Here is a 24918-nt window from a genome sequence, read left to right on the forward strand (position 1 = left end):
TCTCTCTACACACACACACACACACACACACACACACACACTAATCGTACCTTTGAATTTTTTATGCTTAGAACAAAAAGAGAGCCATCACTGATAGTAGACAGTGGCAGCTAAGCTGGGCTATGCAGCAGATAGTGTGCTATATTTCTATATATGGATATCTATAAAAATGGAGGTCATGCTCGTACAACGAATTACATCATATAATGTATTGCATCGATGCATCACAAATAACATATGAGGGTCATAGAAGCCGAAGTACAACCCAGGGAACAATTGGGCCTGCAAGAAGAGCACTCTTGTTATCCTAAGAATTACTCCCATGATGGGCTACAAGTCATGGCTCAGCAATCAGAGGTTCTCCCTCAAGACTCCATGGAGCTCTCACATGCCACAGGTACGGAAGAGAAGAAGATGTCGTCTAGCACGAGAAGAGCTTCTATCCGAAGGACAGGGGCAAGTTCCCCATAAGTCAAGGTCCACACTGAACACTACACCTCCTCCTGGAGAGGGAAGGGGAGAGAAGGAAACAGGGAAAAGAAAAGAGAAAGTTATAAGGAGGAAATAAAGAAAGGGGAGCATGGGTGAGAGAAACGGAAAAGAGGGAGGAGGTAGAGAAGAGAAGGAGGGAGAGAGTGAGGGGGAAGGACTGAGAGAGGGAGGGAGGAGAGAAGGAGGGGAGGAGATGGGGGGATAGAGAGAGGGGAGAGAAGGGGAAGGGAGGGAGAGAGAGGGGGAAGCCAGAGGGAGGGAAGGAAGGAGGAAGAAAGAGAGGTAGAGGAAGGGAGAAAGGGAGGAAGAGAGGCGAGGAGTGAGGGAGGGAGGGAAAAGAAAGTTTACTACTCTTGCTGCCTACACAACAAAATCTAAATAAGAGTTTAGATTTTGATAAGAGTTGGTTCACCTCTACTTCCTAGCCTCTGCCTACCCAGAAACAGCCTCAGAAGATGCTATTAAAGGAAGACATGGGCCAGAAAGCAGGATGTACATCTTAGACTAAGCAAATGGACTGGAGAAAGTAGAACAAGTATCATACGATTGTACTCATATGAATTACCTGGAATGTTCAAATCCATAGTGTGTGTGCATATATATGTATATAAATATTTGCAGTTACCAGGGGCTGAAGGGAAAAAAAAGAATAGGGAGTTAGAGTTATTACTAAAAGGCTATAAATTTTCCATGGAGTGATTAAAACTAGAAAACTGGTGGCAAATTTTGTACAATTATAATTATATCATTATAATTATATGAATAACACTATTAAATAGCACAGTTAACATTTTTAAATAACACATTTATAAAAATGCATAGTGTACACCAAAACCCATTAAGACGTACAATTTGAACAGCTGAGTTGCATTACATGTAAATTATAACTCAGCAGAAGTGTTAAAAATATGGGCAACACGTACATAAAATATTGGTGAGAGAAAGACGGGGAATGCAGGCACCCAACCACCAAGCAGATGAACCGTGGGGGCAAGGCATGCATCCATTCTCCTTGCTAAGCTTTTCCAGTCTTCCCCAAATTCTTCTAATGAACTTTATGATACTGTCTTTGTAGACATAATCGGTACAGGGAGGTGGGCACTGGCTGTACCTGGGTGATCCTCAGCTGCTGCAGTCTGGGTCCCTATGGGGCTGTGCTTTAAGGACCCAAATGAGACTAATGATGAAGCCAGGGACTCTGGAGGAAGACTGCTGGGATTCCTGCACTCAGAGCGCCTCTCAGGACCTAATTACTCATCCTCATGTCCACGCGCTGCCACTGCTGTCCTTGGGCGGGGGTGGGCGGGGGTGGGCGGGGGTGGGGGGCTGCTAGTAGATGTGCTGCCCTGGGTCAGTCTGATCTCGGAAGCTCATCTGCATCCGGAGCCTCCAGCTTTGACTTCTTGCCAGCCTTGCCCATCAAGAAGCCAGTTTCTGGGTTGAATGTAAGAGTTTCCTCAATGGCCAGGACTGTGACAATCTCTGTGACAATGGGATGGGTCTCAGAATTCACATCACTGCAGCCTCTAAAGTTCCTATTGTAGGAGGTAACGATTGTATTCTCTTTCCCCTTATTAATGTCTTGTCTCTACCACTGGCTGATAGAAGAGCCACAGGCATTGGTAAAGACGATACCACCCACATCCCTCAGAATCTGTGAACAGTCATCCTGCTCAATGGTGGTGTGGATCTGTTCAGAGCCTGGTGTGATGGTGAACTGGGATTTGTACTTATGTCCACGGACAAGTGCTTGCTAGCCACAGCTGCTGACCATCCCAAGTTCCCAAAGCTTAAATTGGCACAACTGCCAATCAAAAACATTCTGATGTCACAGACGCCAGCTTCCTTCTCTGCCACAATGCCCACTTCTACCACTGGGTAAGCCAAGTCAGGGGTAAGGGCCCATCAATATGCGGCTTTAGCTCGCTGAGGTTAATTTCAATCAGTTGGTCGTACTGGCAGTCAGGGTCAGACACTAAGTGATCTTCAAATTGTTCAGCTAGATTGGCATTGTCTGTTTGTTCAGCCAGTCTTGCTTAGTACTTCTATTTCCTGTGGTTGGATGGGAATACTGATGTAGCCCCAATTTCTGTACCCTTAATGTAGATTGTTGCTATGCCAGTACAGGAGGTGAAGCCAACACCAGGCCATCGTAGTCTGCAACAGTACCTGGGCAACCTTTCATTATGAGATACCTGCCACTTTCAGGATCACATCCTTGGGTAAGGTCCAACCAGAAAGGGAACCCATCCGCTTCACACCAATCACCTAGGACACTTCAGCTCCCAGGGGATCCCAGCCATGACATCCATGGCATCAGCACCCCTCCTCCAATGCACCCCCTCCCCAGGCAACCACCATTAGGGGGGTTGGAGTCAGTGCCAATCAGAAGAACTCCAGGGTGATCTGGTGAATTATTCTAGATCCAGGCCTCCAGAAGCCCATGCCATACTTGGCACCTGCAATTGTCAGGAAATGATACACTTCTTGATTTCTGTCCTTGGTCTGATGCAGGTCTTTCTCATTGACAAGCTGGGCCTCAATCGGATAATCACAGTGGATGCTGATGGCACAGCTACCTTGGGCAGTCCACTGCTAATGAATTGTAGCATAGCCATCTGGGCTATTTGATCCTCAGTGGCCACCTGCTTGGGCCATAGATACAGTACATCTTTCCTTGCTCAATCTCCTGGTTGGCTGGGTCATTCAGGCGTCCATACGCAATCTTCTCTGAGAGTCAGAGGTTGGTTCAGCCCTTTGTGGACAATGTTAATGTTCTTCTCTATCAGATAATAATGGATGTACTCACTGGGCTCAAAGTGGCTCACAGGCACCTTGGCCTGCTGGCAATGGACAGAGGCCACAGTACTGCCAAACACTCAGGGCCTTCTGTAGACAGATCCCCCAGTAGACTGTAAGGTGCCGTTATGTGCACTGACAAAGATGAAGTCACATCACTCTTATTATTTTTAATGGTTAAGAAAAAAGAATATTTTCATGACACGGAAATTATTTAACTCAAATTCCAGGGTTAATAATAAAGTTTTATTGGAACACAGCTACTCCTACTCACTTGCATGTACCTATGTCTATTTTTATATCACTTACGAAAAAAATCGTTGCTGATTTTCTGCTAGGGGATAAAATCAAAACATAGTATTTGTTAGCTAGGGTTAATCCATGGTATGTGAACAGCCCCAATTAATTAGGCCTTCACTGATATCTATGGACTAAAATTGAACTAAAACCAACATTTCTAGCCCACTCTCCATAGCAACCTGCCGGGAAAGCCAGGCCACAACCTCTACAGTCATTGTTCAGGGAAGTCAGGATTCGGTCAGTGACTGAGCGCTTCCTCATTAGAGTCTCTGCTTCCAAACAAAGATTCTGTTCTCCCCCAGACCAATCATGTAAGACCACTCACTTCTAGTGGGTTCACCTCCTTCTTCATGACAGTGACCACCAATGAGAACGTGAACCTGAAACCTTCTTACGTGTGCAGATTTCCCTCTGCTCTGCCCGCTCGAATCTACGCCAAATGCTGGAGATGTTGGTAGCTCTTGCCGCCGCACATCCTTGATAAACACCATCTGCTCGCTTTCCTTTGGGTAGTCTTTGTTTCCTTTCAGTTGACCTGGAAATGTCTTGGTCCCTAGAGATATGGTCTGCACTGTCTGTTGCCATGGACTCAGCTCGAAACTGCATGTAGAACCCAAAGAGGTCGCTTGTGCTTTGCTGTCACAGAGTGCCAAGTCTGCGTGCAACACTAAAGAGCGTGTGGGTGACTTCTACTCTTACTGAGTTCCCGGCTGTAGATTCTTTAGTTCCTAGAACTGGGCTTGGTTATCGGTCCCCATTTGTTTGGAGAAATTAGTCCACCCCTTTCCATGCTTCTGTCTGCTTTTGTCCTGTGTTGTGCTATCTCTAAGTATTGTTTCCCATAAAGAGAACCACGAGGTACATTCCCTGTGTTGGTTGAACATGTAATTTAATCCAGAATCACAGTCTGGGAGTTTTATAGTTCTCACCAAATTCATGCTCACATGGGGAAACTTTATGTGGGTCATAAAAAAAGAAAAAAAGAATGTTCTCTTCCTTCCCTCTTCTACATTTACCCTGAGAACTGGAAAGACCAGGCAGAGGTTTGGAGGTGTGAGACACAGGACACAGAATGCACATACATCACTTTCACCAGACACAGTTATCAGACATGGGTTAATTAAGTCTGACCCTTCTCTTCCTCTAGAAGAAAGGGAAAAAGGGAAATACTCCTTCTTTCGCGTCCTTCCATCAGAACCCCACTTCACAGGCCTATCCCACATAAGTTTCCCAAAACCATCTTCCGGAGACACTCTAGAAAGTACCTGGTTGTGAGAAAATAGTTTATTTGCACTTTGGTGGGGCCAAGGGGAAAAATACAGTCTCTCAGACCTAATCTTATTCACATGGAGAGGCCTCCAAACAAAATTCTGATCTAAAATTGCTTTCCTAAAAAATAATTTGGCCCAATCTAAGGAAAAATTTGAGAATCTTAACATAAGCTGATTTCTCCAGGAAACCCTCCTATTCCTTTTCCTACTGCTGCTTCCCTGTGTCCTGCTCTCTCCGCCCTCCTTATCCTCTCGTCTCCCCTGTGCACTTCTACCCATTCTATTTCCCTCCGTTTCCCATTAACATTTCCACATCTCAAAAATGGCAGCTGCTATTCAAAGATGCATCCTCTCTGTCTTAGGGTTTCTATCGCTGGGACAAATCACCATGGCCAAAAGCAACCTGGAGGCAAAGTAGTCTCTTTCACTTTACAACTATTATTAAGTCCATCACTGAGAGGGCAGGAACTGTGGCAGCAACGTGGAAAAAGGGGCAGAGGTCGCAGAGGTGCTGCTTCCTAGATTGTTACCTGTGGCTCACTTGGCCTGCAGTCTAGACCATCCAGGTGCACCTGCACAGGGGTGCCAGCACATACCATGGGCTGGGTCCTCCCACATCAATTATTAATCAGGGAAATGCCCTACAGGTTTTCCCACAGGCCAATCGGGTGGGGAGCATTTTCTTGATTGATCTGTACAAATGACCCTAGCTACTGTCAAGTAAACAAACAAAAAACAAAAACCTAACCTGGACACCAACCATGAGCCAGATATTCAGCAAACTATAGAATTTAAACCTTAGACTTTAGTTGCATGCAAAGCTATAATTAAGGATTTCCTAAATCCAGACAAGACTTCTATTTCTAGAAGAATTTAAGAGTTATTTTGAATGCACATGACCTGGGTTACCAGACTTTATCAACTTAAACACATGTTAGATGGAATGTAAATCTTCAATAGTTCTATTCCTCAAAAGTAACTATAAGATTTGTGTTTCTATAATAAATGAGGGTTAAAAAGAGAAAATCCTAAAAGTAAGATAAAGCATTCTAAAATACATACCCAAACATCTCCGATAAATGTAGATCACACCATAAAAATCATATATTTGGTAAAAAGTAAAACTTTAAGATCTTTCTAGTATAGACTAAAAAACACCTTCTCATGCTTTTTTAAAAAATGTTATTACATTGTGTGTGTATGCATGTACATGCATGTGACACACACGTGCACCTGCAAGCATGAGTGCACACAGGCACATGGCATGGCAAGGGGATGATGGTCAGAGCACAGCATGCAAGAGTGGATTTTCTCCCTCCCCGTAGATTTCAAGGATTGAATACAGGTCATTCAGTTTGGCAGCAGACACCTTTATCCAATGAGACATGGAAAACAACTTGTAACATTAAGAAAAAGATACTAAGTTAATAGTGATCTCTTTCACCTTATCCAAAGATATTCCCACAAGCACTTACAGGCACACAGTATACTTTCCCAGGTACATACCAGCCATCCTCCTAAGAATGGCTATTTGGAAGGCCCAGAGATAGGTTCAAGGATTTCATCTCAAACCCTATATTCTACTGCTGCAGACATATATAGTAAACTATTACAAGGGACTCCAATACCATATGCAGCTCTCCTCTCATAACTTAAACATATTCTAAACTGTAATCCCAGCACTTGGAAGGTTGAAAGAGGAGAATTGCTATGAGTTTGAGGAAATGGGACTATGTAGCAAGTATCAGGCCAGCAGAATACTGCATGAACTTTTACTGGAGCGATGTTGTAAGCAGAGACTGTTCACTTATTTCCCGGTCACCTGGACAGGAATAATCACAGAAACTATAGTAATTACAACACTGTTTGGCCAATAGCTTATGCCTATTTCTAGCTAACTCTTATATCTTAAATTAACCCATTTCTATTAACCTGTGTATAGTCATAAGGCTGTGGCCTACTGGTATCTTTCTCCTTCGGCAGCTACATTGTATCTCTTTGACTCTGCCTACTTTCTCTCTATTTCTCTGTTCAGATTTCCTACCTGACTTTAATCTACTGAGTCATTGGCAGAAACAGCTTCTTTCACAACCAATGGTAATAAAACATATTCATAGCACACAGAGGGAAATCCCACATCACAATATGAACTATGAAAACCAAAGCAATGATTTCACCCAAGTCTAGCTTGGTATCATAATGAGTTCAATGGGCTTACTTATAGGAGCATAGTAAGGAGCTACTTGTGAGTGTGGGTGACATGGCTTTTGTGGTCAAGAAGCTTGATCCTGTTGACCTCAGACTAACATTCCATGAAATTTAGGAATGATATTCTAAGACACAGAGAGACTCATTCTATGAAGTGCTATGGCTGAACATGAGCTCCAAAATGAGATCATCCTTGATTAGCTGGGTAATGATGAGGGCAATTCCAGTGATGATACTCCTGCAAATAGGTCTGCCCTTAGGAAACCCATCGCTGACTCTGGCAGAAGTTACTAAAGACTCCCTCCACCCTAGAAGAGCTCCAGGTCCGCCTCAAGCCCTCAGCACAAGTGGACACGTGCACTGCTTTCAACTTCCTCTTGGCTGACTACAGTGGTAGGTCTGTCGTTCCCTGCCTGCAGGAAAGAATAAACACGGTCTCACAGAAACTCTTGGCTTTCTAGTTTATCCTCATGACCTGTGAAATTTGTTCCCTTGGCCTCAGCTAAGCAATTGATGCTTCCAGTTCTGAAGTTACTTAGAAGGACTATTAATTATTCCCTTTTTTGTCACTAGGTCGTGATTTCAGTCATTATGTTCTACCCAGGGTCTCAAGTGCTTACACACAGCTACTCCCCCATTAACGACTCCGTGGTGACATAATAATAAAAGGTCAAGACGACCTTACAATACAGTCGAATCTGGAGACAAGTGGATATAAGGTCTGAGAGGTAAAAGCATGGATATCTAGTCTTTCCTGGATGATAAAAAGAGAGGAGCACATGCATGAAGACAAAAAGTAACAATGTCAGACAGAACCCTGGCCTAAGACCCCTGTGCAACCAGCTATAAAAGTCAGGATTTGGTTAGTAACTGATAATTTTTCCCTATTTTTTTCTATCTGTACTTCCAACTTCCAATCAGGACCAACCAAAGAAAGCCAAATATTCATCCCAAACTAATTACAAGATAGGTTTCATTTTCAGTTAGCTCTGCAGCTTCCTCCATGGAGTCAAGGTACAAGCCCCCTTTTGTCACCAGGAGGCTTTCTCACTCCACACCAAACCCTGGGAATCTCTGTCAAACACATTTCAGTGATCACACTCATATGTACACATAAATAAACACACATGTAAAAACAGCAGGGTCATGTTCAAAAGTTTAAAAGTTCTGACAGCCAGATGAAAAGGCCTACTCAGTAAGACAGCACAGTCTCACCTACCTCCCAAAGGCTCAGGTTCAGCTGCTTATGCTAAGCCTCTTCCCACAGAGCCAGATCTGCTGTTCTTAGAACGCTTGCCATTCCACTGCTGCACCACAGCTCTGCTCAGACCAGGAGCTGACCCACCTGACAGGCCACGGCGGAGCGACAAACGGGTCACCAGTGTACGAAGAAGTCATTAATCCCAGAACCACCGTCCAGCCAGGCGTGTCCAGCCAAAGAAAATGTCACCCCAACCTGACATACAAAAGTACACTTTGCGATGCATGCCACATCTAGAGAAAGTCGAGGTAGGAAGAAGCTCTCTCTGGGCCCCAGGAATGAGTTCATGCCAATTTCCGACACAGCTGTCAGGTGCTTCCCACGTATTCTCCAATTAATTCTCATAGCAGCTTATGACGCAAGTACTACTAACGAACCCATGGTGTGGATGAAAGCCAGAACTAAGAGAATTCAAGTTCTTGGGTTTCTTACACAAGACATGAGCCTCTGCCATGGGAATCTGTATATCCAAAGGGCTTCAACAAGATGCTCCAAATGAGAGGCGGATAAACAAAATTCTTTGAGTGGGGAAGGGAGTGGCCGGCCCCGGGAAATGAGCTGAAGAGTTCTGTGGTAAAATGTGTTCCAGTTACGGGGTACACCACGGCTCCAAAATTATGGGTGAAGGCCATAATATGCTCACACCTCCCACTAGGGGCAGTGCGTCTAAATTAAGTTAATTAACATTAGTGACATGAAATAAGATTGCAAACCCTAACTAATAGCATCGTAACAATGCATCACTGAACACTAACAACCTCACACTAACTCCAGACACAATTACCAAATTTCCCACATCTTTTCTCATGTAGTATTTACAACAGACCAGGAAACTAAAGCTAAGAGATCTGGGGAAGGGTGCCTAGAGACCAACATCATCAGTCAGACCTTGTATCTGTCTATTACTACATCCATACTCTACATACACCCTTACTTGACTAACCACACATGTTAACAGTTCAAGCATGACAGCTTGCAATGAAGAACAGCAATTACTCATCATTATTTAGGAACTGAAAATTAAATCTTAATATCTGCTCAGTCCATTATCAATAATGTCAGTTCCAGTTAGAGTCATGTATTGTGCTTTGATAAATACAGGACATAAATTCTTCTTCGTGTCTCAATTAATTGTAGTTTTTACATTAACCTGGCATGAGCAGCTGTCTCCCAAATTATTCAAAATAATCAGTAATTTCATATAATAGTCTATTTTCCTATCAAGCCGGCATTTCAACAGCATTTTACAGCCTAATAGTTACTACATTTTAGTCAATGATCCCATAAAATTACACGAAAGTCAGGCTAAAATTAGTGGAAATATCTAGACATCAAACTAACATTTGAAGGTCTTTTAAGAACTAGGTTCAGTAACTTGCAGTTTGAATATATAGTCAACTTCTATCAACTAACAGATAAAAAAAATTTAAAGAGCACATGGAAATCCCATGAAATCCATGTCCATAAGCTTATTTAGTTTCCTCAGGGTTGGGATGCATAATTTCTAAAATTTGAGTGTAGGTTCTAATATCAAAGGACCTAAGCAGGGGTTGGGCACTGCAGCAAGTTTAAGAGATCCAGCAGGAGGAAAGGTTGGCAGTAGTTAGTAGAGAATGGGAAATTTTTATTCAGTCTATGGCTTTACACACTCCTTCAAAAAAATATGTACTGAATATCACTTTTGAACCACGATATAGGCCTTGCAGACACAGCAGTGAAGAAGACAGACATGGCTCCTGTTGTGGACAGGCTTACAGGTTGGCCAGTGGAAGAAATACAATGAAGAAATGTTAGTCTTCCAGGAGTCGCAATAGGGAGACATCTATTGCAGGTGCTACCTAAGGCAGCTTTTCAGAACAGGTTTGCAAAGGCCTCTACCCCATGTTATGCACACCATATGGAACTCCCTCCCCTTCAGCATGGGCTAAATCTAGTGACTTGCTTCTGTTGAGCAACTGTTAGTGCATTATTAACAATCCTGGCTTCTATATTGCTTATACTCACTTACTCTAAAGGAAGCTAGCTACCATGCTGAAAACTGACCTAAAGAGGCCTAAATACAAGGACTAAAAGAAGTCTCTAGTTGACAGTCTAGGAGTAACTGAAGTTCTCGATCCAAAAGCCCTCGAGGAACTGAATAACCTCAGGACAAGGTTGGAAGATGTCCCCATTCAAGCCTTCAGAAGACACTAGAGCTTTGGGTGGCATAACCATATGTTAGAGACACTGAGCTACAGGAACCAGACTCTTGACCCACAAAACAAGAGACAGTAAGTATCATTTTTAAAGCACCTAAGTTCAGGAGAACATTTTTCTACAACATTACAGATAAAAGGAGTTGCTCAGAAAATGCCCACTTAATGCTCACAAGCTTCTCTGGCTTCTCACAAGGGAAACAGTTTGTAGAGCATTTACTAATAGACCTAGATGCTCTGATAACAGCAACACCAATGTGAGGCATGGTAATAACCCCCCCTAACAGGCAAAGCTGAACTGGTCCCAACTTTGCAACAGAACACACATCAATGGGATGAAAGAAAAAGTCCATCTCTTGACAACGTGTTCAAAATAGGACTGGAGAGCTGGCTCAGTGGTTAAGAGCACATACTGTTCTTCCAGAGGACCTAAGTTTGATTCTCAGTGCCCACATGGCAGCTCGCAACTACCTCCAACTCCAGCTCCAGGTGATCTGATACCCCTGACCTCCTACACACACACCACGCGCGCGCGCACACACACACACACACACATTTTTTTAATTTATTTATTAAAGATTTCTGCCTCCTCACTGCCACCGCCTCCCATTTCCCTCCCCCTCCCCCAATCAAGTCCCCCTCCCTCGTCAGCCCAAAGAGCAATCAGGGTTCCCTGCCCTGTGCGAAGCCCAAGGACCACCCACCTCCATCCAGGTCTAGTAAGGTGAGCATCCAAACTGCCTAGGCTCCCACAAAGCCAGTACATGCAGTAGGATCAAAAACCCATTGCCATTGTTCTTCAGTTCTCAGTAGTCCTCATTGTCCACTATGTTCAGCAAGTCCGGTTTTATCCCATGCTTTTTCAGACCCAGGCCAGCTGGCCTTGGTGAGTTCCCGATAGATCATCCCCATTGTCTCAGTGTGTGGGTGCACCCCTCGCAGTCCTGAGTTCCTTGCTCATGCTCTCTCTCCTTCTGCTCCTGATTTGGACCTTGAGATTTCAACACACACTTTTTTTTAAAAAAGAAAGAAAGGATGTGGGACAGAGTAGAGCAATCTAATAGAGACTGGATGGCAAACAGATACAGTGAACAACAAAGTCAAAATGAACAAGAAGCTATTTCTATAATTCAGTTCAGGAGAATCAGCTGGACTTACTTTTCCAAGGACAAATGCATCTATGGCTACAGTGGCTCTTGCATACTCTCACATCAAATGCCTTAACATCTTGGACTCTAAGTGAATTTTTCACTGTAAATCTCTTCCATTAGAGTCCTGGGTCAATATTGACTGGCAATGTCAATCCAGTAACTGACATACTTACTGGATCATTACTAACTGGTATAGTGGTTTCGCACAGTATGAATTCAATACATATGACAAGTTATTAATATATCTTAGCTTTTGTGACAGAAATATGCACAAAAAATGAAAGAGAAAAGAAAGCCTACAAAAGCAGTCAATGAAAATCATCAGGTGGAGTACTCTAAAGCTTTAGATTTCTTTGGCGCATTTGTTAACACTTAGGCATGTCTGCACAATGTCTACAATGTAAAGCGACAACTATCAGAGACCGTCCACTCCAAGACAGATCGTGTAGGACATACGCCGTTTACTTTATAATTATAGAATCTTGAGAAGCCTGTCATAGGCTTCCAAGCTTAGTCTAATTTACAATAGATACCATCTCACTTATCAATCTGTAAACTTGAGAAATGAATTCTGAAGTGCCTTGTGGAAACTTTGAAGTACAAATTAAGAGATCAACACCTGCAGAGCAACATTACACAAACAGTCTCAATCGACTTTTCTCTTTAAATAGAATTAATCACTTCACACATGAGAGCTCAAAAAAATTGAAAGAAAATATTGTATTAAAAAGCTTCACATGGGTTCTTTAACTTGTGCGGTAACATTAGCTCTAAGCAGACTTTAGAATGCACTGGAGCATCCAAACAACAAAACAATACTGCACCCAAGGCAGTCAATCAAATGGAAGGAGATTTTGCAAGGATATGAGAACTCCACAAATCTATTGGGCTAGATCACAAAAGCAGCAAAGAGTAACCACACCACAAAGCTCAAAACTTCCATTGTAGGGACAGCAGCAGCTACCTGATTGAAGGTCTCCAAGGATAACTGCAGTTTTATAGAGAAACCACATTGCCTCCTTAAAAGTCCAAGTTCCAAAGAGAGTACAAAGTCATGGGCATGCCATTTTTACCATTGTTTTTACCAACTTAGAATGTCCTGACTGTAAACGTGGTATAACGCGGGGTCACACAAGACACTCCTGAGCATAACTAGGAGAGCATTTCTGTTTAAGTGGGGGAGGGAAGCCCCCTCCGAAGGTGATGAGCATCATTTCAAGGACTTTGAGCCTCAGGCTACAGAAAGAAGAGAATGGGAATTCATCTCCCTCTGCTTCCTCATACTCTTGGCCCCTGCCTTCTCCACCATGATCAATGCACTCCCACAAGCGAGCCAAAAGAAACCCTTCCTCAAATTGCATTGTAGGGAATTTTGTCCCAGCAATGGGCTAAAGTAACTAACAGAGTCAGCAAGCAAGCCCGACAAATGGGGCTCGAGGGACAGACTCCCACTCCTGCCTTGTTGAGAGTGAGCCAGAAACCGATTAGGGACACTGATTAGGAGAGATGTACCTCCATTTGCAGAGCCTTGCTTCTTAGGTTAGGTTATCCTTGAGCAGTACAACAGAGATCTAATGCATGCCAAACAGGAAACTACATATCCTACCAGCCACATTTAAAGAGCAGAAAAACAGTATGTGTTCAAATTAGTTCCAATAATGTTTTATTTAACCCACTACATCAAAAATAATTCATGTCAAGACAAGAGCAATATAAAAATTTCTGAGACATTTTATTATTTTTGTTGTAACAAATCTGTTAAATGTGGATGTCCTATTTAACCACATTTCAATTCGGAGAGCCCACATTTCCAAAGCTGAAGAGCTTCACGTGGCTGTGGCTACAGAACTGGGCAGAGCAGGGTTAGTGCAGGAAAGAGGTTCTGTGTTCTTGATTACTAACCAAAACAGCTTATCTCTCATGAATTTAAGCCAAAGCCAACTTCATAACAATGTTTAAAAGGGAAAACAGCCCACAGCAACTTCTACTTACTTATGAAATAATATGCACTACTCAGTATTTATTATTGGGATGGACAGGCCAACATACACATACATTTCAGTGTCAACACTAAGCCAAGGGTTTCATGTAGCTCATTTCTTTTATGCTCACTGTAAGTCTATGAGAAATTGTATTAGTAATCTCCATGTCATGCCAAAAAAAAAAAAAAAACTTAGAAAATCAATTAAGTTGCTTAAGGTCACACTTCAAGAAGGCAGTGTTGCATGGGTTTCAAGCCCAGCACTCCGACTCTAGAGTGTACACTGATTTAAGAACAGGAAAAAAAAAAAAGTCAAAGTCAAGGAATCTTGCTCTGATATGAGTATACATAAGAAAAGACAGAAAATAGTTGAAAGGCTCAAAGTCTAATTTTGAGGTACAGAGATAAATTTGCCTACAGGTTAAAAAAGAGAAGGGGATGGGAACAAAGGAAAATCCAAAACTGCAGTGAACAACAGATTCCCATCAGCAGTTGGTGATGAAGATGATGATGATAAAACACTAATATTTTTGAATCTTCAATTTGGCCCACATAATGTGCTGATTGATTCCTCAAATCCAACACAATTGACATCTGTGTCCAAGTAATGTTTGCGGAAGCTGTCCTGCGCACTGCAGGATGCTTGCGGCTAGCACCTGTGCGCAAAGCCGCTAACAGCTCTCCACTCACAGAAAGCACAGCAATAAACACTGTCTCCATACGGCTATGACAGTGATACTTTGCTACTGTGCATGAGACCCTGGGTAGAACCCCTAACATTGAAGGGGGAAAAAGAGGGAACAACAAATGTCTTCCCGGACGGCAAAATCACCTCTAGCTGAAAACTCCTATATAAATATTTCACAATTTTTGTAACAGTCTCAATGAGCAGCATTAAAATTGTCTTTACAGTTGCCAGGTGGTGGGGGCACACAACTTTAATCCCAGTTCCTGGGAGGCAGAAGCAGGCAAATCTCTGTAAGTTCAAGACCAGCCTGGTCTACAGAGAGATAGTTCCAGGACAGGTTCAAAAAGCTATAGAGAAACCCCATCTCAAAAAAAAAAAAATTGTCTTAAGAGTTAAGAAAACTGAAAGTCTTTTTGGGCAGCACCAAGCACAGAGATCTGTGTGCTTTCCTGCTCCAGCCAGACACCCCTAGCTAGGTTCACCTCCTACCACAGCCATGATTTATTTCCCCTTTCTGCTCACGTGTTTTTAGCTCAAAGCCACGTTTCCGTGCTACTTGTCTTTTAGGGACGTAACGCTTACAGTCTGAGAATGCGCTTGTCAAGAACAAGACCTTGTGCTCTTAACACAAACAGCCACCTGTGTAATTAAAAGCAACACATATGTCTTATACGGAATGAAGCTATCGATACAACACCTTTTAGATAAAGTGGGAAGTAACTACAAGTGAAACCTCAGATACAGCAAGATGTCCACCTGCTTCAAGTTATAGATGTGATCTTGAAATATTACGCACACGGCAAACAGAAGCTAATTATTACATCCTATTTTTGTACGTGAAAATTACTTATGATCTGTCTGTTAAACAATTCAAAGTGATCTTGGGCGATAATTGACTATGAAACTAGGCCAATTCACACCTACAATCCCTCTGAAACCACCTAAAATTGGAATAGCCATAAAAGAAAAACACTTCTATGAGTATCACTTTCTTTGTTTGAGCCATCAGTTCCGAAGGTCGAAACCGGGGGAGGTGCATTTAATTAAACACGTTAAAGGAAAGAACTTTTCAATTTGACTATGCAACGGAAATCCTAGGACACTCACACTTAAAGCAGCCATTATTATAATAAATACATGCTAAACATTATTAGATAAAAATGAGGGTTGTCTTCTAGCTACTCCTTGTCAATATTATCTAAAGTATTATATCATTTGTTTAACGTCCCTGTTCCATCCAATGAGGGAAGACACGCTGGTGCTCAATTTACATTTTTAAAAAATGAATTAGATGATTGAGACGAATAGACTCAGAAGCACATCCTCCTTAGTATTTCACTGTCTCAAAGAGGGAGGGAGGGAGGGAGGGAGGGAGGGAGGGAGGGAGGGAGGGAGGGAGGGAGGGAGGGAGGGAAGAAGGGAGGGAAGAAGGGAGGGAAGAAGGGAGGGAAGAAGGGAGGGAAGAAGGGAGGGAAGAAGGGAGGGAAGAAGGGAGGGAGGGAGACAGAAGAGAGAACGTCTGTCAGTTACTGTTGTTATTGCTATGTCAAAACACCTGCCAAAAGCAACTTAAAGAAGAAAGGCTTACTATGGATCCATATGAGGATACAGTCCACAATGGTGGAGAAAGCATGACTGAAATAGCAGCTCTACAGAGGGGTCAAGGACACCAGGAGAACAGCTCCTAGAACCAACTAAGCAGGGCTCACAGGGACTTACTGAGACTGCAGCAGCAATCATGGAGCCTGCATGGGTCTGTGCTAGGTCCTCTGCAGATATGTTATGGTTGTGTAGCTTGGTGTTTTTGTGGGACCCCTAACAGTGGGAGTAGGGGAGTCACTGACTCTTTTGCCTGCTCTTGGGACCCGCTCCCTCCTACTGGGTTGCCTTACACAGCCTTGATAGAGGGTTTGTGCCTAGTCTTATTTAATTGTTATGCATGCTGAGTTGATATCCCTATGAGGACTGTTCCGTGGGGGAAGGGCTTGGAGGAGTGTAGGGAGGGGAAATTGCAGTAGGGATGCACTGTATAAGAGAAGATTAAATAAAAAATTAAAAAAGAAAGTGGCTTTGTCTGTGGGGTCAGGAGCAAGAGGCAGCAGAGATAAGTGCATTTGCTGTTCTTGCAGAGGACCTGAGGACCCAGGTTCACTTCCCAGAACCCACATGATGGCTCACAGAAAAAATAAATAATATATATTAGATATGTTAAATATTATAATATATATCTTTTTCTTAAAAAATAAAAAAGCTTTAATTGTTAAGAATGGCCCATAAATATATACTTCTTAAAAGGTTTACTTTCTTTAGTTATATTCGTTACATTTATCTGGGTTTTCTATACTGTGAAGCCCCAAATCACTGGGGTTAAGACTGTGAGTTCTCAGCGTTCTGCTCCTGCCACCATGCCTGCCCCTTTCTTGCCCCTCCCATCCATGACAGACTCATCACTCTCCAGCCATGAGCAAAAAGAACTCCTCCGTCCTGAAGTCGCCTTTGTCACGGTTTACCACAGCAACAGAAGCGTAGCTTACAGAGATCTTTCTAAGATGGTTTTTACCAATACAAATCATTTTCATACTGAATAGCTATGAAGCACAATGTGGACTGAGGACAACACTTAATACTAAGATGGGTACCCAAGGGAATCCACAGACCCAGACTTCCTAAAGCAAATGCAAATGCCATCCTTTCCAAGAGAACTTCCTTTCCTTGTTCCACATGCTTATAGTATTCTACCCCCAATATGCTTTAGCCTACATCAGTTTCTGTCCATGTCAGTCCCAAGTACATCTAATCTCCCTTGTCTCTCCATAAAAAGATGAATCCCTCATTCATTCTTGAACCCCTAAGGCGGGAAAACAGAGACTTGGGACTCCACTTGTTTTGGGCTATGCCCACACCACTCTCCAACAAAGTACCTAGGAACCTATTAGCAAAACGAGACCCTCACCTATACCAGGCTGCATGTACACCCTTCTCTGAACAATGAACCAGTTTATTTTCCCTTTAGTGATCACCAAGCTAAATAGATTCTATTCAGTCATAGTCTAGTTATGTTTGGTTTTGAAACAGAAAGGGTCAATCCAGACTGAACTAGTTTTAGATGCATGTATACTAAGGCAAATTGTGTCCTCTAAGTGAACCTTAAAGAGTGTCCCTTATCTCCTATCTTACACCTATTTATAATTGGGCATATAAATGATTAAAATCAAATGCATCACGGGAAGGGACAGGTATAGTGAGAAAGGCTGACATAACCTAAGCCTGTCAATCAAACTGCAGATCCACCCAACAACACCACTATAACCAAACCACTCCTTCCTTTTTTTATTTATTAAAAACTTCCACCTCCTCCCCTCCTCCCATTTCCCTTCCTCTACCCCACTCTCCCTCCCCCTTCCTCTCCTGTCCTAAGAGAAGGCAGGGTACCCTGCCCTGTGGGAAGTCCAAGGTCCTCCTGTCCCATCCAGGTCTAGGAAGGTGTGAGCATCCAAACAGACTAGGGTCCCAAAAAGCCAGTACATGAGTAGAATCAAATTCCAGTGCCATTATCATTGGCTTCTCAGTCGAAGTCCCACCAAATAACTTGGGACCTTTGAGTACTTGCACCCTTCGGCCCACTGTCACTCTTGAAAATGTACCTGACCTGTTGTATCGCTTTGCTTTGCATAAGTTACCTTGCAACTTTTGTAAATATGTGTGAACATTTATTTCAATTCTTTAAATAAGATGCCAAGAGCTTGGAAATAACAGCCTAACCCTGACCACTGGTAACATGCCAACAGTCCCTCACCTAATATCTTGTATATATTATCAACAGAATAAAATACACAATGAAGCAGAGGTGTGCCAACCTTTATACTCTGAGGAGATAAGAACTTAATAAAAATTTTGGAGCATTCAGAGTATTTGGAGACAGAGTACAGAAAAGTATAATGCATGGAATATAGGGTTATTCTCATAAGAACTCATTCTTGTAGGAATAGACGAAGAATAGCCTACTACTCTGTCTTCTGACCACATCATACAAAGATGAGGGGACGCAGAAAAAGATAAGCCAATTGAGCAGCAACTAGGTGGAAGCTATTTATCACAGGAGGAACCTGTTTGTTTTCAGCTAAGAAATGCAGGAGAAACTAGTCTCTCCAACCAGTAACAAAAGACAGACTTTACAATGAAAGAGAAAATGCAGACAAAAGCTAGGTTTTACTGTGGAATGACCTTCGGACTTTTAAATACTAGGTGTCAGGGGCATAGAAGGAATGTAGCTGAACAGTGCCCACATCTCCAGAGCTACAAGAATACCACTGTGAGTCCATAGCCACAGCAGGAGAATGAGAAAAGTCCCCTAAAACTTAACTGGAACCATGCAGCAGGCAAGGCCCACACATGGCCCCATGAGTCCCATGTTGGTGGTCATGTCACAGAATGAACAACAGCAGCTTGCAGATACTAGATTAGAGTCACACTTAGTTCTTGGGGGAGCTTGACTACTGCTTCTCCAGCTAACTTCAGCTAGGGCTGAGGGAGGTGGTGTTCTTGTCCAACCCTACCGTTACACCTTATCTATCTTTTGGTTCTGCAGCTTTAAAAAAAAAATCCCCCAGAGATGAAGAAAGTGTGGAATATATACATATTAGAGTACTACTCAGCGGTAAAAAAACAATGACATCATGAATTTTGCATGCAAATGGATGGAAATAGAAAACACTATCCTGAGTGAGGTAACCCAGACCCAAAAGGATGAACATGGGATGTACTCACTCATAATTGGTTTCTAGCCATAAATAAAGGACATTGAGCATATAATTTGTGATCCTAGAGAAGCTAAATAAGAAGGTGAACCCAAAGAAAAACGTATAGTCATCCGCCTGGATAAGGGAAGTAGACAAGATTGCCGGGCAAAAGCTGGGAACTTGCGGGTGAGGTGGCATGGGGCTAAGGGGAAATGGGGTGAGAAACGTGAGTAGGGGAGGATGGGGGGAGCTTGGGGGAATAGGATGGTTGGGATATAGGAAGGGTGGATACGGGAGCAGCGAAGTATATATCCTAATTAAGGGAGCCATCTTAGGGTTGGCAAGAGACTTGACTCTAGAGGGGCTCGCAGGTGTCCAGGGAGATGTCCCCAGCTAGTACCTTGGGCAACTGAGGAAAGGGAACCTGAAATGACCCTATCCTATAGCCATACTGATGAATATCTTGCATATCACCTTAGAACCTTTATCTGGCGATGGATCGAGATAGAGACAGAGACCCACATTGGAGCACCAGACTGAGCTCCCAAGGTTCAAATGAGGAGCAGAAGGAGGGAGAACATGAGCAAGGAAGTCAGGACCATGAGGGGTGCACCCACCCACTGTGACAGTGGAACTGATCTATTGGGAGCTCACCAAGGCCAGCTGGACTGGGACTGAATAAGCATGGGATGAAACCGGACTCTCTGAACATGGCGGATAATGAAGGCTGATGAGAAGCCAAGGACAATGGCACTAGGTTTTGATCCTAATACATGAACTGGCTTTGTGGGAGCCTAGACTGTTTGGATACTCACCTTCCTGGACCTAGATAGAAGTGGGAGGACCTTGGACTTCCCGCAGGGCAGGGAATTTGGACTGTTCTTCAGTACCTAGAGGGAGGATGAATGGAGTGGGGGGAGGAGGAGAGGAGTGGGAGGAGGGGGAGAGGAGTGGGGGGAGGGGGAGAGGAGTGGGGGGAGGGGGAGAGGAGTGAGGAGAGGGCGATGTGTGGGAGGAGGGGGAGGGAAATGGGAAACGGGGAGGAGGCGGAAATTTTAATTTAAAAAGAATAAAATAAAGAAAAAAAATCCCCCAGGATAGCCAGATCTGGTGGCGTGGACTCAGGAAAGCTGGCAGCGGGCTGACAAACTCAACCACCACCCAGAGCCAGCAGATCCAGAGCTTTGAGTTGGCCCACCCCAACATCTTCCCATCTAGGAGCTGCTGGAATGTGTGAAGGGGCCGGCCCTGTGGAGTCATAGCTGCAGGATCCCTGTGACTCGGGGCTACAGCAAGCTATCTGAAAGTGCGATATTGGTGTTGCAGCTTCAGAAGCCAGAGGCTTTCAACCAGCCTAATGACTCATTGCAACCAACAAGTAAAGCTGTTAGGACACACCAAAGCTCCCAATGCCACTACAATAGAAGAGTATGTGATGGAGATGCAGGAGAAACAAGGAGTGGAATGGTCACTGCGGGGTTGGGGAGGGGGGAGTCAATGAGATGGGGATTTTGTTTGTTCAGTTTGTTTTTCTCTTCCTTTTCTGATCTTTAATTTTTTAATTTTGATTTTTTTATTAACTTTTGAGGGCAGATATGGAAGGACTAGGAAATGAGTAGGATTGGAGGGCCAGATGTGGAATACCCAAAGATTCAATAAAAAAATTATTTTATAAAAATCAAATCCCCTAAGCTGGAGGGAAAGAGCACTTGCTGGTTTTCAGGGGACCCCAGTTCAGTTCCCAACAACCATAGCAGGCAGCTCTCAACCTCCTGTAACACTGGCTCCAGGAGATCCAATGCCCTCTTGTGACTTCCACAAGTTCCTGGACATACATGGCATACACACTCACTCACACACTCACACACTCACACACACACACACACACACTCACACACTCACTCACACACACTCATACACACACACACCCTCACACACAGGTGAATAGGTAATATATAAATCTTCTAAAAGTTGGCCGGGTGGTGGTGGCGCACACCTTTAATCCCAGCACTTGGGAGGCAGAGGCAGGCCGATCTCTGTGAGTTCGAGACCAGCCTGGTCTACAAGAGCTAGTTCCAGGACAGGAACCAAAAAGCTACGGAGAAACCCTGTCTCGAAAAATCCAAAAAAAAAAATCTTCTAAAAGTTGGAGGAAATGCCCAAACTCGTGAAAAATGGCTAAAAACCTACTGGCTAAACCACCCCAATATCTTTTGGCTTATGGGATCAAAATTCCCACAATAGATGTTATTCTTCCAAAACCTTCAGTTTCCTTTAAGAAACAAGCAGAAACCTGTTATTGCGCTAGAAAGACAAGCTCCATCCACTTGGAGAACAAAAACAAGAAGTCAACAACAGCAACTAGCAACAACTGTATAGGCTCAATTTCACAAAAGCTGCTTAATTTTGGTTAAATAAACAGCTGGCTGAAAAAGAGTCAAAAATAAGGTTTTAAATTTCAATTGTAAAAATTTTCTCAGTTAATAGTAAAAATTATCTCAAGTATGGTTCTTTTTCTATTGTAACCCAGTGACAGCCAAGAAAAGCATGAGCACATTAAATGCAAATCTGGATCGCTGTCTTCTCACAAAGAAAATGCAATAATGCTCTCTGCACAACTTCTCTCTGGAGGACAAGACACCCTGATGAATAAGCACGTTTATTTAGCTTTCTCTTCAGCTTTTCTATCAAGTCTATTTTACCCTGCAGAAAAGGCCTACCATTCAATTTCCTGGAAATCCTCCCACTGAATTTTGTGGGTAAAAACTACAATCAACTCAATACCAGGTGTCTAGTAATGTTCTTATTTCTATGCCAAAATAGAATTCCGTGACTTTCTTTCCACAGCTTGCTGTTAAAACTAAACTGGCTGGGTCATTTCTCTACCACCCACCTAAGTGACTGAATGAGGAGAATGTTGCAAGGCTTTTACAAAGCACAAAGTAACAAAGGATGGCAAACACCAGCAGTGAGCTGCCTGGTACTTGGAGTTGACAGGGATTCTACAGACAAAACTGGGTTTCCTAGGAAAGTTACATGACTTACTAGTGACGTCTGACATCAGAACCCAAAAGGAAGTGACAGTGTGCTTATTTTCTTGGAAGCAATCCGTCAACATACCAACTGGAAGTAAGAGGAACGAACTGAGCTGCGCATTTACCAACATGATGGTTTGTAAGTTCATTGGGTTTTACCAAGAGTAAGTTAGTTTGTGGGACTGGAGAGAACTCCAGCACCTACAAGGGGTGCTCACAAGTACGTGTAACTTCAACTCTGACTGTCACAGGCACCTGCATATACATGTACATATCCACACACAGTCATACACATAACACACAATTAAAAATTAAATATATTTAAGACAATAAGCTAGCTCATAATCACATAGCCAAGAGTTTACTGACTAGCCTGATGAAGAACTTGGATTATCTAATTATATGGGACAAAGAGATATGGTCAAAATCAACCGGAAGCAACAATAATAACCCCACTCAAGGTATAGGACACACACATCTTTAAGGCTGTATTTCCACAGCTCAGTAGAGATGTTGGCAAGGTGCTGTGCGGGAAGACACTACTTCTGTTTCCACGAGTGACTCAGACTGATAATGACCCTGAGCTTTCATCCCTTCGTCAGGTAGATGAGGACAATGGCTCCTGCACTCATCTCAAAGGAGGTCTGGGGCACTGAAATGGGAACACCGGTGAAGCAGAGCACAACATAGCTTGGACAAGTTCAGTCTCACACATGGGAGATATTCCAAAACTAAACCCGTAAGAAGTTCACTCTTGCCAATATTGCAAATTATTCTCCACCGAAAGACTGCCATAAGGATCAGGGGTCAGGGCTTTCTGTTGTGCCCTGGATGGAGGCCAGTGTCACTCCATCTAAGAAGCCTGGTCACTCCTCAGTGACAAAACACAAACAAAAGTAATGCGGTCAGGTGGTGGCCCTGGTGGTGACTGACACACAGCACACCCAGCACACTGAAGGCATTGCAGAGAAGACCAGGAGGTCAGAGTTCCTGCGCTGGGGCAGCCCCCTCCCCTGTCTGTTTTCCTCAGCCTTGCTCACACCATGGTCAGCAGCTGACTGAAGAACGCACTGCTGAAATCATGGAAGCTTCCTCTCTGTTTGATAAAGACGGCGACAGAACCATCACACCTAAATAACTTGGAACTGTCAGGAGGTCAGTAGGTTAAAGCACAATGGTCACTGAATTGTAGGATATTATCAACAAAATGGAGGCTGATGGGAATGGCATCATTGATGTCTCAGAATTTTTTAGTATGACGACTAGGGGGAAAAATTAAAGATGCAGATGGCAAAGAAGGAATTCATGAGATATTCTTAGCCTTTGACAAGGAAAGATACGGTCATCCAGTACAGAAGAACTGCATCACATCAGGGCTAAGAAGAAAAATTAGCAGATGGAGATGTAGGTCGAATGACCAGAGAAGCAGACAGTGATGAAAATGGACACAGAAATTATGAAGGATTAGTGCACTTAATGACTACAAAATGAAGACCTATTGTGGTAGTTTGAATGAGAATGGTCCTCACAGGCTCATTGTTTGGATGCTTGATCCCCAGTTAATGGAATCATTAGTGAATGATTAGGAGCTGAGGTCGTGTTGGAGGAGATGCACAGCTGGTAGGGAGCCTTGAGGTTTCAATGGCCCAAGCCACACCTCGTCTATTAATGTTCTCTCTCTCTCTCTCTCTCTCTCTCTCTCTCTCTCTCTCTCTCTGCTACCTGTGAACTGGGAATTAAAGCTTTCAGTGACTGTTCCAGTCCCATATCTACTTCCCCCCACAGTGACCATGAACTAACTTTCTGAAACTGTAGGCAAGTCCCCAGTTAAATGTTTTCTTTTACGAGAGTTCCCTTGGTCACGGCGTATCTTCACATCTATAGAACAGCAACTAAGACATCTATATTAAACTACTTTCTCCTACATCAAGTCAAATTGAATTTATTATTCAAATCTCTTGCACATATACACAAAAAAGAAAAATTAAAGAAATAGGTTCTTTAATTCATTCTGTTTCTTTAGAGAATGTGAATGCCAAAAGAACCTTCCATCCACACATAAAAATTTAAATATATTAGTTAATGGTCCCGTCTCCTATAGATCAAGCCACATATCAGTTTACAACATAAACACTTGTACTACCTTAATGATTTAAAAAAAAAAAAAAAAGACACATAGTAGACTCTCTAAAATTCTGGTTGCAGTGATTGGTACTGGCATTTTTTTATTTATGCCACTTGATAAACAAGGTCAGACATTTGTATTAAAACTAAAAAAAAAAAAAAATTCAAAACCTGACCAGATGGGTTCTCATTCAATCTGCTAGTATAAAGCGCCATAGCTGGTTTGATGAAGACAAACACACTAACTTCTGGATGATGTGCAGAAGAGGGACTTGAGACACAGCCTCAGTGTTCTCTCACATGATAGACTGGTGACACGCCCGAGCATGTGGGCTTAGTGCTGTGTCATCTTACAGGACTGGGATGACAACAGGCTGTTACTGGCTGACAACGCTTAATGAGAAATCTTTACCAAGGGGGCATCTTTGCACTCTGACTTTGAAACTTTCTGAACTAAGACTCAGAGCCAACAAATTGGGCTGAATCTGTGGACTTTAGAATAACCACCAATACTGCTGACCAAGAATGTGTAATCTATATGCACCGCAAGCTGTAATGCAAGTCTTTCATTCTTTCCTAATAAAAGGGTCATCAACTTAAAATAAGGTTAGTGATTGACTATCTAGAATTTTATGCTTTATCAGTTATTGACTTAGGAAATACTCTCACATCGA

General features: G+C 43.0%; 1 protein-coding gene and 1 pseudogene across 9 annotated transcripts in view; both read right to left on the reverse strand.

Moving 5' to 3' along the window:
• Positions 1–24918, reverse strand: part of Erc2 (ELKS/RAB6-interacting/CAST family member 2) — an 893871-nt gene that overhangs the window by 792907 nt on the left and 76046 nt on the right. The gene's annotated exons all lie outside the window — the stretch shown is intronic.
• Positions 1822–4197, reverse strand: LOC130874481 (aconitate hydratase, mitochondrial-like; annotated as a pseudogene).

The sequence above is a fragment of the Chionomys nivalis genome, chromosome 5 (genome assembly GCF_950005125.1).
Source record: "Chionomys nivalis chromosome 5, mChiNiv1.1, whole genome shotgun sequence".
NCBI classification, from domain to species: domain Eukaryota; kingdom Metazoa; phylum Chordata; class Mammalia; order Rodentia; family Cricetidae; genus Chionomys; species Chionomys nivalis.